This window comes from Portunus trituberculatus, chromosome 18 (genome assembly GCF_017591435.1).
Source record: "Portunus trituberculatus isolate SZX2019 chromosome 18, ASM1759143v1, whole genome shotgun sequence".
Taxonomy (NCBI): Eukaryota; Metazoa; Arthropoda; class Malacostraca; order Decapoda; family Portunidae; genus Portunus; species Portunus trituberculatus.
In genome coordinates this window covers 18,418,486-18,433,485 of record NC_059272.1, presented here as the reverse complement: position 1 = coordinate 18,433,485, position 15,000 = coordinate 18,418,486, and the positions used below count along the sequence as shown (strand labels likewise).

The 15,000-nt window shown below is 46.7% G+C and overlaps 1 protein-coding gene and 1 non-coding gene across 2 annotated transcripts in view; one reads left to right on the top strand and one right to left on the bottom strand.

Annotated features, from left to right (window-relative positions):
- LOC123505399 (protein draper-like) overlaps positions 1–15,000 on the bottom strand; it is a 551,274-nt gene that overhangs the window by 107,235 nt on the left and 429,039 nt on the right. The window lies entirely within an intron of this gene.
- Positions 7,499–7,571, top strand: Trnak-cuu. Its single transcript has one exon. It is a non-coding gene; the product is annotated as a tRNA-Lys (tRNA).

The window sequence follows — 15,000 nt, the reverse complement described above, 5'->3', positions numbered from 1 at the left end:
AGCTGCACGTGCCGGGTCAGCTGCTGCCGGAGTACACCAGCCCATCGATAATTGTTCCCGGCACGAATCAAGTCTGTCCTTGATTTTGCCTCAGGTCAGGCCAGCAGCGTGACGAGCTGACTCACTCATGAGGCGCGACGGGATCACACCCATCACACCCATGCCAAGGTCTCCACCCTCTCGCTTACATATCGCAACAAACACCCTCCCATCCCTACTCCTCACCACCGCCACCACCACTACCACCAACACCACTTACACAACAACAACAAATACTTAAACCCAACCACGGGGGGCTCTTTAAGAACGGAAATGACCACGAGGAATCACACTTATGCTTCCCACCTCTCCGCAGCCATCATCTCCTCCTCTTCCTCCTCCTTCTTCATTCACTTCTTCAGACATCTTTCTGCACCTCCACCAGCCTTGCATCCTTCTACAGCTTTCGTCACCCATCAACATTCTCACTCCCCGAAACGTCTAGTGAGAGAGTTACAGTGTGTGTGTGTGTGTGTGTGTGTGTGTGTGTGTGTGACTGCACCATTCACAAACAGCCCCGCCTCTGCGCTCTGTCTATGTGTCCGGTGATGTCAGGGTGGAAGGGGGGGCGGCTGGGAATGGGAGACAGGAGTTGAGGCAGCATCCGGGACACACACACACACACGGGTCAGGTTGTGATAGCCCATGGAGGGAGGGAGAGGGGAAAAGAGGAGAGGGGAGCATTGCCCAGCCGAGCCCCGCCAGTTGCACCAATCACCGCACGGCAGCACGTCCCCCTCCTTTCTCCGTCCCCGTAAACGGAACTAGTGCTCGACAACGCCGCACTTAATTAACATAACACACACCGGCTTCCCGGGAGAGGGCCACGGCTGCAGGAGCGCCTCTCTCTCTTTCCCTTTCACACACTCACACACACTTCACTCCACCTCACCATGTCCGTTGCTTAAATAAACTAATGAAATACCGACATAGATCTCTCTCTCTCTCTCTCTTCTCTCTCTCTCTCTCCGGCAACCCCACTGCAGTACGGGAAGACGAGGAGACGAGAGGGGCGCGCCACGTGATAATTACACCAAAGTTATCAATGGGGGAGTAATTCAACGCAACATTCAGGCCATCGGTAAACCTTAAAAAAAGGCTGTAGTTGGGAGAGATTGCGAGTGTACAGCTGGGTGGAGGGGAGGGAGGGAGCACACGGACAATGCAATGGAGCAACAAAGGGCGGTGAAGGGGCGTTGGTGGGGCCCTCGCGTTTGACTCCTGGGCGGGGACTGATCGGTGAGTGACAACGCACTGAGAGAGTTCACTTCACCAGGTAAATCTGTGTTCTTCAAAGCAAGGATAGGAACAGATAGGAAAACTGGCTGGCAAGGTCTTGTTGAGTGTTTTCAAAGTCTATATTCAGCAACACTGCTCTCTCACCACCACATTTTTCAAGGCCTGAGATGATTTGACGGGTCACCAAAGATGTTTCTCTTGTTAATAATGTAAAAATGTTAGCAACCTACAACTATACCCGTAAAAATACCCTTAAAAGTCGCGTAATTTCAACTGTAGTGACTTATAGTGCTTCAGTTATAGAGTCTTATGGTGCCTCATGAATGTAGAGGTGAGGCAATTATGAGTTTCTGAATACTAGCCTTGATCATTCGTGTTCTTTAAATGCTTACCGGTGGAGGCCGTCTCTTCACCACGCACCACACAGCGCGTATCGTAAGCCAGGATCAGATGAACAAATATTACAACTGTGAATGAGTAATTGGAGGCGATTAATGGCTGAATTATGAAAAAAAAAGTCCATTCTACACATCATAAAATCCTGCAATGGTATCCTGAATGAAGTAAAACTGATGCAGCGGCGCCGAAAGTATCAAGTTTAAGTGAGCGTGGAAACAGTTGGCCGCCGCTGTTGTGGTGTTTTGGTTTTCAGGAGTTGGTTTGGTTGTCGAGCTGGTTAGGGGGCTGTTTTCCTTTCCATTCTGTGTTAACTTTTACGATGTTTTTTTTATTTTGTGTTATTTTTTTATTGCGTTGTCCAATTAACTCCTTCAGTGCTGGGACACATTTCTACCTTGACATAAGTGTACGATTAGACCATTTTATTGACATTAGGAAGGGTCTATAGAGGTCAGAAGATTAACGGCCACAGTCTTCACTATTTAAATCCGCACATAAATTTCTGAAGCTGTGTAAAATCACCAAATAGTAAGTAGAATGAATATGCAAACGCGTTATGGTACTCAGTTGGTTAACGAGCTTATCTTTTTCTTCCTTTCGATGTTGATTTTTACATAATGGCTTTTTTTTCATTATATTGTCCAATTGTTATGTAAAGAAAGTGGCCGAGTGTTGAGTCAGACATTTCATACAGGTGGGTAGTTACGTAATCACGTAAGAATATCTGCGTGGGCGGCGGCGGCACGTGTTAGGAGGCGTGAGTAATGAGACGAGGAAACAGGTGAAGGCAGGAGCAGAGTATATATCTGTATATACTCTGGGCAGGAGGGAAGGGACGCCTCGCTCAGTGCTGTCTCACGCTCCTCTGCTGTGACTTATTGTTATCTAAGCGTCGCAACAATAAGGTGACATGGCGCTGCATTCATAAAAAACTTAAACATTCCAAGAAAAATATTCATAAAAGACAATGTCCCTCTGAATCATCACGACCACAACATTTAGGGACACTAGCAGCACGTGACCCAGACTTTGTAGTGGCCAGCGTGACTCAGGCTGAGGGCACCACTGAATGGGGGGAAGGGGGATGGGACACACTAACCCAGAGCACCCCGCCACTCACTCGTACCCACATTCATTCCTATCACGAGGGCGTCCCCTGAGGCTGTGGCTGTTGCTGCGGTGCCTTCACTCAATCAATCCTGCTTTGGGACAATCAGGTGTGTGATGGAGGAAGAAAAACAGAGCACCTGGTGGCGGCGTTCCTGGAAGTGTGTCTGGGTGAGGAAGGCGCGTCCACCACTGTCAGGGCAGTTTAAGGTTCATTGGATGTGCTTTGTTCTGTTTACGATCTGAGTCAATGTCGAGGAAGTGGTAACAACTTAACTTTGGACCCTGCAGGGATGGCGGCCTTGGGTAGTGGGGAGTTGAGGGGTGATGTGGTGATGGGGGAGGGAGAGGAAGACGGCGGTGAGGCTACGTTGATGTGGAGGTGGGAGCGTGATGGGGGAGTCCCTGCGTTGTGGTCTTCTTGATATGGTTCACTGCTGGCGTGTTTGAGAGGGAGTACTGACCTCTGGGGACAAGGGGCGCGCAACTGAGGGAGGTCAGGCGACGCACGGTAAAGTGACGACAACTGTGCGTTTCAGTCACTAGTTAACATAAAGTTGAGTGGAGGGAAGGACGAATTTACTTTACCAGAGTACAGACCCACTGGAAAAAAAACACAGGTATAAAATCCACATTAACTCCTTCAATACTGGGACACACTTTTACCTTGAGATTTGTATACCATTAGACCATTTTAGTGTACGTTAGGAAGGGTCTATGGAAGTTACAAGATTAATGGTCAGTCTTCACTATCTTAATCCACACATGAGTTTCTGAAGCTGTATAAAATCACCAAATAGAAAGCAGAATGAATAAGGAAACGCGTCATGCTACTGAAGGGGCTAAGATAAAATGAATGAATAAATAAATAAATAAAAAGTATAGAGGGAATATACGCAGAAACAGGAACAGTCTCAAGGGTGGAAATGTCAGATGGGAAAATGTCCAGGGGGGAATGTGATCGCAGCGCCCGTGACCCAGCCATACCTCAGGTCAACAGCCAGGCCACACCAAAGGCCAGACAGCACACCGCCACCCTCGCTCCACCAGCATCCCCCCCCCCCACATTCGCCTTTTACATCCACTCATTAGAGGCGCAACGACTGACTATCAACACCATGCTCCAGTCTGCTAAGTGTCCGCGTCCTGTGTGTGTGTGTGTGTGTGTGTGTGTGTGTGTGTGTGTGTGTGTGTGTAATTCACCTCGGTCGCCTGCTGGTCACCCAGCCAGTCTTCCCCATTACGGAGCGAGCTCAGAGCTCATAGACCGATCTTCGGGTAGGACTGAGACCACAACACACTCCACACACCGGGAAAGCGAGGCTACAACCCCTCGAGTTACATCCCGTACCTATTTACTGCTAGGTGAACAGGGCCACACATTAAGAGGCTTGCCCATTTGCCTCGCCGCGCCGGGACTCGAACACGGCCCTCTCGATTGTGAGTCGAGCGTGTTAACCACTACACTACGCAGTGTGTGTGTGTGTGTGTGTGTGTGTGTGTGTGTGTGTGTGTGTGTGTCGCGAGGGCTGCACTGTGGGAGAGTAGTGTAGAAAGAGAGCAAGAAAAAATTATGTTTGGTCAGAGAGAGAGAGAGAGAGAGAGAGAGAGAGAGAGAGAGAGAGAGAGAGAGAGAGAGAGAGAGAGAGAGAGAGAGAGAGAGAGAGAGAGATAGTGTGTGTGTGTGTGTGTACGAGGTAGCAGTGAAGGGAAGAGTGACTGGATGGTATGTGAGGGGAGTGAGGGAGAGGAGAAGAAGAGCATACTATAATGGGAAGTGATGGGACATATGGTGTGCTACTGGGAGGGACGGCGAATGTGAAGGAAGACAAAGAGAAGCGCATAGAAGTGTGATGAATTGTAATGAAGTGAACAAGAGCAGCGAAAGGTGGAAGAAAGTGAAGTGCGGAGAGAAAGATGTGGGGAAGGAATGTGTAGAATGCAGTGCTAGTGCTAAGTGTGGTGAGGCGAGGGAAGGGTCTAAGGAAGTGGCGTGAGGGTGGAATATGAGGAAGTGGCAAGGATGAGTGGTTGAGATGTGGGAAAGTGCAATGAAGACTAAGAGAGTGCAGAAAGAGAGAGAGAGAGAGAGAGAGAGAGAGAGAGAGAGAGAGAGAGAGAGAGAGAGAGAGAGAGAGAGAGAGAGAGAGAGAGAGAGAGAGAGATTGAAGTATGATGAGAGCACTGAAACATTTTGAGCATTCCTCTATACCCACTAAAAAAATAACAATAACAAGAGTAATAAAGAAAACGTGACTAGCTCTTTTAAAACCGAACCGAAGAGAGTGAGGGAAATTAAGAAGGATAGAGAGAGAGAGAGAGAGAGAGAGAGAGAGAGAGAGAGAGAGAGAGAGAGAGAGAGAGAGAGAGAGAGAGAGAGAGAGAAAGTGAGAGGGAGAGGTGGTGTGAGAGAGAGGGAGGAGGAGCGAACACGGCACCACAACACATGTCCAGCCACAAAAAACAAGACATTTGGAGAGCAGGATGAGCAGGACGAGGACATGTCAACTGCGGGAACTGTTTACATCATCACAGACCCCACTCCGCCCCGCCCCGCCCAGCCCCGACCAGCTCAGTCCCATCCCACGCAACCCTTCCCCGTCCCATCCCGTCCCGTCTCTACCTACTTTACACGCTCCTTCTCTCCCTTCCCACCCATTCCCCGTCTTCTAAACCGTATATGTATTTTTCTTTGTCTTTGTTTATTTACTCTTTTTTTGTCGTGATATTTTTTATTATTCATTTTCATTTTCATTTTCATTCTCTCTCTCTCTCTCTCTCTCTCTCTCTCTCTCTCTCTTCCTTTCTGGGAAGTAGTGAATAAAGAGGGAGATTCAAAACAAAAGAAGCGGGAAAGCGCGCGCACACACACACACACACACACACACACACACACACACACACACACACACACACACACACAGAGTCACATGACAATGATTGTGGATCTCGCCTGTAGCAGCAGCAGCTGTGTGTGTGTGTGTGTGTGTGTGTGTGTGTGTGTGTGTGTGTGTGTGTGTTATCAACGCCCAGGGTCACCATAATTTTAACTGCACTCCCACCACCACCACCCACCAGCGACATCAACACATGAGCGGAATTACTCCAAAGCACACACAACATTAAGGCACACACGTAAACACAAGCCTTCACACACACACACACACACACACACACACACAGTTAATTCTTGGTTAAGTTAGATTTATAGTTAGGTTAAGGATTTCATTGTTTTAATGTCCCCCCCTGTACATTTTCAGTGTAAACTTTTTGTGGCACTGCCAAATTAATAAACCGTATATTATTATTATTATTATTATTATTATTATTATTATTACACACACACACACACACACACACACACACACACACACACACACACACACACACACACACACACACCTTTGGGCATCACATTAAACGTATCACTGTTTGCTTTTATAACTTCTGTCTACATGTTTTTTACTCCAAACTCACGAATTAGAGACGTGAGTGAAAGTTAACCAGAAATGAAATAACTAAGAAGTATACTTGTGAGGGGCCGCAGCGTAGGAGGGGAAGGGAATGACGGGCGGTGAAGTGTAGTGCGACAAAGAGCAGGGTGTCGTGTGTTGGGCAGGCGATGCGAGGCGGTGGGCGATGCGAGGCGAAGTCAAGGCACATGGGAATAAAAGTTAGGCGATGCACGTTTGTGAAGCCTCTCGGTGCCCACTCAGAGGCGGGGACACGAAAGTTAAACGAGGAATGTTCATGGTCTGTGGAGGAGGAGGAGGAGGAGGAGGAAATCTTCATTGACCCTACACAACGAAGCCAAAGATGCAAGGTATACAACAGGAGGAGGACGGGTAGTGGACGAGTCAGAGAAGGCGTCCACGACAAAGCCAAAGCTAAGGAAAGGTCAGCATGAAAATACAATGGAGTCACAAGTCACAAGGGCAGCCCGCAACGGCGCACAGGTCAGGGGTGCTGCCTCAGTGTTTGCCGAGGGAGGGAAGGCAGCAGGGAGCGAGATTCTTACAGGAACAACACCATCAGCTGCTTATTTGTGTTGAGGCTGCAACCCGTGAGAACGTAAACTGCTGGCGAGGCGAGGCGGTGGCAACTAACCTGCTGCGGCGGCTGCTGCTGCTAACACTTCAGCCAGCAGCGTGCTCGTGGTAGTCTGATGGAGGCGCCACGAAAAACAAACGTAAGCTAGGATGAGAAGAGGAGGCGTGAAGGGAAGGTGAGGCGGTCAGCTGCATTAACACTAAACTGTCATCATCAGGCTGACGCGCACCACACATACACACCTGCACACACACAAGCACACAAGCACACAAACACACACACACAGAGAGAGAGAGAGAGAGAGAGAGAGAGAGAGAGAGAGAGAGAGAGAGAGAGAGAGAGAGAGAGAGAGAGCGTCTTCTATGAGTTATATAATCTAGTTCAGCAAATAAAAGAATATTAAACTTAAAAAGAAAATGAAAAATAACACTAATAAAGCAAGGCGTGGCTAAGGCAAGGGTGGGTGGGGAAGTGTATCTGCCGCCTGGGGCCGCGGGACAGCCTTGAGGTGCTTCCTGCTCCTGGCGGGACACACACACACACACACACACATGTTTAATACGTTCCTCTCCCCTGTAATCTGGATGCTACATCAACAATCTACAAATCTATCAATGCAAGTAGAAGCTTGGTAAGTTGCTTCATACCTTTTGTACTTCTCAACGCCCGGCTAGCTCAGTCGGTAGAGCACGAGACTCTTAATCTCGGGGTCGTGGGTTCGAGCCCCACGTTGGGCGCGAAGTGTTTTTTAAAAAAACGTAACAGACTAAAAGCAACGCACGCCATCACTACTAGAAGACCTGGACTGTGGTGTTAATGAGACTGAAGCAGATAACGACACTAAAAATCAGAAATTATACTTACTCCAACTCCTCGTTCCTCCTCCGAACCATAACGAGTACGGCGGGTGGCGGTGGCTGCACGAGGCCGCCAGCTGGCACACAAACTAATTCTCCCAGACACTAATTCCTGCAGTTGTGTCGTAAATGTTGTCAATGTTCCATCTTTGAAATTCTTGGGAGTCAGCCCTTCATAGCAACGGCGCCATAACACGGAACAACTGTCATCCGAGATCTGGCGGTCAGAGGCGGGCCCCTCACTCCTCCCTCCCTTGCTCCCTCTCCCTCTCCCTCCTCCCCAAGCCGCAGCCCAAGTCACAGGTGGTGGCTTGAATTATGAATCCTTGGACACACAGGCGGTGATGGGAGGCATGGACGCTACCAGGCTTCCGACACTCGCCAGGATTTGGAACTCCCGTCCTGCCCACAAGCTGATTAATCTCGAACAGGCTGGCTTGGGCGGGCCGGGCCAGTGTGGGCTGCTGGGTGATGGTGACCCTAATATTATTCATAGTGTAATACGTACTCTATTAATATATTTACTAGTGCTACTACTGCTTAGAGTATATCTGTACTATAAGAAAAAGGTCCACAAAATCGTCCTGATACTACTACTATTACTATTAGAGAGAGAGAGAGAGAGAGAGAGAGAGAGAGAGAGAGAGAGAAATGGGTGTACTACAAAAGCACTAAAGGTGATAAGAATGGTAAGAACAGTACTCATAACTCTCTCTCTCTCTCTCTCTCTCTCTCTCTCTCTCTCTCTCTCTCTCTCTCCGTTACTCAGCGCTGTATGTTGACTATTGATTGTCTGATATTGATGAAGGGAGGCGTTGCAATATACACTACTACTACTACTACTACTACTACTACTACTACTACTACTACTACTACTACTACTACTACTGCTACTACTACTACTACTACTACTACTACTGCTACTACTACTACTACAACTACCACAACAACTGCCATTATTACTGCTACTTTAAAAAAAATTTCGGTCCACGCACTGCACGTGTTGACACATTTAATTCCTGACCCCAAATTTTACTTAATCTTCAATCAGCCATTATGTTCCGCGCTAATCAGAGAGAGAGAGAGAGAGAGAGAGAGAGAGAGAGAGAGAGAGAGAGAGAGAGAGATGGAAAATCACGAAGGAAGGAAAAAGAAAACCGTTATCCCATCAAAATAATGAACGTATCTCTCTCTCTCTCTCTCTCTCTCTCTCTCGAAGAAGAAGAAGAAGAAGAAGAAGAAGAAGAAGAAGAAGAAGAAGTGATGCAAGCAGAAAGCAGGACAGACAAACAAGAGTGAAAGGAAAAGGCAGTAAAAAAGCAGGGGAAGAAAATTAACACACACACACACACACACACACACACACACACACACACACACACACACACACACACGCACACACACACACACACACACACATTAAAAGAGTAAAACAAAAACAAACATGACGTAAGATGCACATATGTTCTCTCTCTCTCTCTCTCTCTCTCTCTCTCTCTCTCTCTCTCTCTCTCTATTCCTTCATCTTTTTATCCTCTCAAAAGCGTATTTCTTTTACCCCTTCGGAGCTCGCGCAATGGCAGGCAATGTCGCGCGGTGTTTGTCTCTCACTGATACATAGTCCTCGTTCTAGTTTCTGCACCGCGGCGCCATGAAAATTCAATAAGTTCTTGCGCCAGTCAGTGAATCGCGGCCGCCTCCGAATATTCTGCAAAACTCGACCCCGAAGTCCATCGCGGTAAAGTGGCACGATCTATCTTTGAACGAGAGAGAGAGAGAGAGAGAGAGAGAGAGAGAGAGAGAGAGAGAGAGAGAGAGAGAGGAAATATCGGTAAGGATCCAACACGCTTCTCGTCTTCCATTTCCTTTCGTGTTGACTCACCTTCAGAGATCAGAGAGCGAGAATGAGTGCGAGAGAGAGAGAGAGAGAGAGAGAGAGAGAGAGAGAGAGAGAGAGAGAGAGAGAGAGAGAGAGAGAGTCACTATGCACTTTGAGTCAAAATGTGTGAGGATGTTTAACTTTCTCAACCTCACCGTGGGACGAGTGAGATGAGGAAGACAAATAAGAGAAAACGAAAAGGAGAGAAGGAGAAGGAGAAGGATACGGACGATAAAGGACATTAAACTGCAGGATAAGAATAGGTGACGAGATACAAAGAAGAGGTGACATGCAATAGGGAGGAACTCAAGGTTGCTAACTTACAGATATATGAACATGTTCCGAAATTTTATCCAATATTCTCTATGGTTTATTTGTGCATTCGTGACGTTCTTACCGGAGAGAGAGAGAGAGAGAGAGAGAGAGAGAGAGAGAGAGAGAGAGAGAGAGAGAGAGATGACTGAAGAAATGCATAGATGGATAAAAAGAAAGAGAATGATATGAAATACAGTAAAAAGGAATAGAAAATGAGGAAAGGCAGGGATAGATAGAAGTGGGAATGAGGGAGCCGGTGAAGAACGGAAGGAGGGAGTGAGGGAGGGGAAGGTAAGTTAGGAGGGCAATTGGTTCACATAAAACTCTTTTCCACACTTTCCGGATAGGACATCGGAAACTCTTTGTCTGTCTGAGTAGGATTCCAAGGTGTATAAATAGCCCGCGATACCAACTCTCTCTCTCTCTCTCTCTCTCTCTCTCTCTCTCTCTCTCTTTTCTGTTGCATTTGGGTATTTACGTTTTGTTTACTTCAAGAACAATGACATTTTCTTTAAAAGGACAAATTACATCCTGCCATTTTTTTTTCTTTCATTTTTTTTCTCTCTATTGCTTTGTTCTCACAGTATCTTGTTATCACAGCGCCTTTATCTCGCCTCGTGTTCATCTGAAGTGTTATTTCATCATGACTTGACTGGTGGCATCCTGTTGTTTGTATGTGTGCGTCTCTCTCTCTCTCTCTCTCTCTCTCTCTCTCTCTCTCTCTCTCTCTCCTAAGAACGTAGTGAATGCACAAATAAACCTAAGAGAATGTTGGATAAAATTTTGGGACATGTTCATATATTTGTAAGTTAGCAGACTTGAGTTCCTCCCTATTGTATTATCACCTTTCCTTTGTATTTGTCATCTTTTATTCTTACGGCTTTCCATCTATCTATCTATCTATCTTTCTATCTATCCATCTATTTATGTCCTCTATCGTCCGTATCCTTCTCCTCCTTCTCCCCTTTTTTCCTTCTATTTGTTTTTCTCATCTCACTCGTCCCGCGGTGAGGGTGAGAAAGTTGAACATCCTCACACATTTTGACTCGAAGTGTATAGTGACTCTCTCTCTCTCTCTCTCTCTCTCTCTCTCTCTCTCTCTCTCTCTCTCTCTCTCTCTCTCTCTCTCTCCACTCACTGTTTCCTGGCCCCAGCACGGCATCCTCATCAGGGCTGCCCTCAAAAAAGGCACACCACAGAACAAGAAGGTCTCGTGCAAACTCGGCTCGCGTCAGTCAGTGATGAGTGAGCGCTGACGGCCGAGCTTCATTCCGATACGTGTCGTGATACCCCAAAGAGATACAAGTGACGGGGAGATGGCTATGTGTCGCAGCCCTGATGGGAAATACACCGGGTATTAAAAAAGAAAGAAAAAAACTATGATGAATGAATAAAAAAAAGTTCTTTCAATGAGTGAGTGAGTAAGAAGAGAAAATTAGAATGAAACAATAGGAATTAAATGAAAATATATAAGCATATAAGCACAGGAGGATTCGAGAAGAGGGAAGATAAAAGCAGAGATGTAAGAGAAGGAAACTAAATAAGAAGAAAGACAAAACACAATTGGAAAAAAGAAATTAAGTAGAGAGTACAACACATAACGAGAGAGAGAGAGAGAGAGAGAGAGAGAGAGAGAGAGAGAGAGAGAGAGAGAGAGAGAGAGAGAGAGAGAGAGAGAGAGAGAGAGGGCGACAAAACAGAAGAGAACAATAGAATATAAAGACAGAATATCACTAATGAAAAGGGACAATGAGAGAGAGAGAGAGAGAGAGAGAGAGAGAGAGAGAGAGAGAGAGAGAGAGAGAGAGAGAGAGAGAGAGAGAGAGAGAGAGAGAGAGAAAGATATGAAAATGAAACAAATGCACTGAACAATAGATGAACAGCTGACGAGAAACATAAATGAACAGCGGAGAGAGAGAGAGAGAGAGAGAGAGAGAGAGAGAGAGAGAGAGAGAGAGAGAGAGAGAGAGAGAGAGAGTAATTAATAGAACAATATCATATACTGTACATGAAAAGGTCTCTCTCTCTCTCTCTCATATATAGGAAGAATGAAAGTATAGGTAAGAGGAAGAGGAGGAGGAGGAGGAGGAGGAGGAGGAGGAGGAGGAGGAGGAGGAGGAGGAGGAAGGAGAACAAGATTACAAAGCAAGGACTAAGAAAAGAGAGGATGTGACAAAATACAAGGAGGAGGAGGAGGAGGAGGAGGAGGAGGAGGAGGAGGAGAAAGGAAAGAAAGATAACAGGGTAAGAATTATAGAACGAAAAGATGTGACAAAACTAAAGGAGGAAGAGGAGGAGGAAACCGGAAACATGGTGTGGAATCAGTGCCCGCCGTCCACTTTCCTCCTGACCCTCACCCCCCCTACCAGCAAACACAATGCCTCCCACTCCCCTCCCCTCCCCTCCCCACATTGCTCTCACTCATCCCTCCCGTCCCCTTCTCCTCTCTCCCCTCTCTTTCTCTCTCTCTTCTCAATCGATCACAATTTGCACGTAGAGAGAGAGAGAGAGAGAGAGAGAGAGAGAGAGAGAGAGAGAGAGAGAGAGAGAGAGAGAGAGAATGCGTTATGGAAAAAAAGGAGAAAGGAAAACGAGGAAATGAAAATATGGGGGTGGAAAACTCTCTCTCTCTCTCTCTCTCTCGCCAAGTTAGAGTGAACAGGGTTAAAGGGAACGTGTGGCTGAGAAGCTTCGCCGACCTGCCCGTGTGTGTGTGTGTGTGTGTGTGTGTGTGTGTGTGTGTGTGCCTAGCCAGCCACGCATACTCGCACTCCCACGTCTGTTCCATCCGTCAGACTACTTTCCACCTCCTCCTCCTCCTCCTCCTCCTCTTCCTCCTTCTCCTTACTCTCCATGTCCAGCTATTCATTCTCCTCCTCCTCCTCCTCCTCCTCCTCCTCCTCCTCCTCCTCCTCCTCCTCCTCCTCCTCCTCCTCCTCCTCCTCCTCCTCTTCTTCCCCCTCGTCCTTAGTCTCCATATAAAGCTATTCATTCTCCTTTACCTTCTCCTCCTTCTCGTGTCCTTTTTTCTCTGTCCTCTTTCATGTTCCTATCTTCTCCTCCTTCTACATCATGTCCTGTTCTTTATTTTCTTTTTCATTTTCGTTTTCTTAATGTCCTTGATTCCTCCCCTTCCTCTTTCAAATGCTTCTCCTTTTCACTCTTATTCTTCATGTTCTTGTCTTTTTTCTCCTTTCTTTTTCAAGTCTTCCTTCTCTCCTTCCCTTCTTCATATTTTCGTTTTCATCTCCATGTCTTCTTTTCTTTTTTCTCATCGTTATATATTTTATTTTTCCTGTTTTTCATCCTCTATGGATTTGGTTTTCTTCTTCTTTATCCTCCTCCTCCTCCTTTTACTCCTTTTCTTCCTCTGTAGACATCGCCTACTCTGCTCCTCCTCCTCTTCCTCTTCCTGCTGCTTTCTTTTCTCAGTAGACAATTCCTTCTCTTCCAGCTCTTCCTCCTCCTCCTCGTTTTTTTTTTCCCCTCAATGGATATCTGTTCTTCTTCTGCTCATTTTCTTCTTCTTCTTCTTCTTCTTCTTCTTCTTCTTCTCCTCCTCTTCTGCTCCCCCCCACCTCCTCCTCCTTCTCCTGTTGGTGCCGCGTCAAGCCGGGCCGCTGCCACAGTCTGTTATTGACTCATCCGCCCGCATGAGTGGCCGTGGCGACCCTCATTCTCTGCCCGCCGCTGCCCCGCCACACACTCACACACACACACACACACACACACACACACACACACACACACACACACACACACACGTTCCTTTTCGTATTTAAATTTGTCCTTACTAAGTTTTTATATATGCATGTTTGTATTTATCTGTGTATATCTTTTCCTTCTTTTCCATGTCTCTCTCTCTCTCTCTCTCTCTCTCTCTCTCTCTCTCTCTCTCTCTCTCTCTCTTCTCCAAGTTTTCCAGTAGTTTGTCTTCATCTTTCATCATTTCTTATCAAAGTTCGTGTTTTTAAGCTAATTCTTTTTTTCTGCTTGGGAGTTTCATCTTCCTCTTCCCTCATCAACTTTTGCGTTCCCCATTGCAGTTTCTACTTTCCATTTTCTGTTATGTATATTTATGATTTTTTTTTTCATCAAGCTCTTTACGTCTATACCGTCTGTTTATGTTATTATTGTATCTATTTCCTCTCATTTTCTTTTTCTCTTTTATCTATTCTAATTTGTTCTGTGATTTTGCTTCGCTGTATGTTCTTGTTCTTTTTTTATCTGGACATTGGTTTTATCTTATGTTCGTGTCTCTTGAGGAATTAAGATTAAAAATATTGAAATCAGTATTATTATTATTATTATTATTATTATTATTATCATTATTATTAGTACTAGTAGTAGCAGTAGTAGTAGTAATAGTAGTAGTGGTAGTGGTAGTGGTGGTAGTAGTAGTAGTAGTAGTGATAGTAGGAGAAGTAGCAGTGGTAGTGGTAGTGGTAGTGGTAGTAGGAGCAGCAGCAGCAGTAGAAGTGGTAGTAGGAGTAGTAGTAGCAGCAGCAGCAGTAGTAGTAGTTTAATTCAACATACTAAACACCTCACTAGTCTGATTACCACCTTAATCCCTAACGCGGCGCTAAAACTTCCACCTCTCCAACCACTACCATCCTCTACCACCCCAACCCATCACCTCCCTCCTCCCTGCCACCTGAACCCTCACCTACCTCCTCCCTGCCACATGAACCCCTCACCTGCCTCTTTTACCTGCCTCGCTCCTGTCAGCCAGACTCCGCGTCACGGCTGGCGGCGGAGCGGTGCGAACGTCACGGAAGGGGTAAGCTGAGATGTGACGCAGGTGTGGTGACGTCATGAGGCCGCCTACGCCGTCACCGCATCCCCCCCACCTCCCCGTCTCTCAGCGCCACCCATCCCCGCGGCACTGACTCGTGAAGGCACATCTCTCCGTTTTCCTTTTCCCTCGCTTCACCTCTGCACGCACGCACGCACGCACACACGGATGGATTTCCGCGCCATATTTCGGTGGGCTGGGAAATTTGTAGTGTTTGCTGAGGGAAGTGTCACGCTTTTAGCAGAATGTCAGTTGGCAGCCGGGGACGCGTGGATAGCAGAGCACTGAAATACACACACACACACACACACACACACACA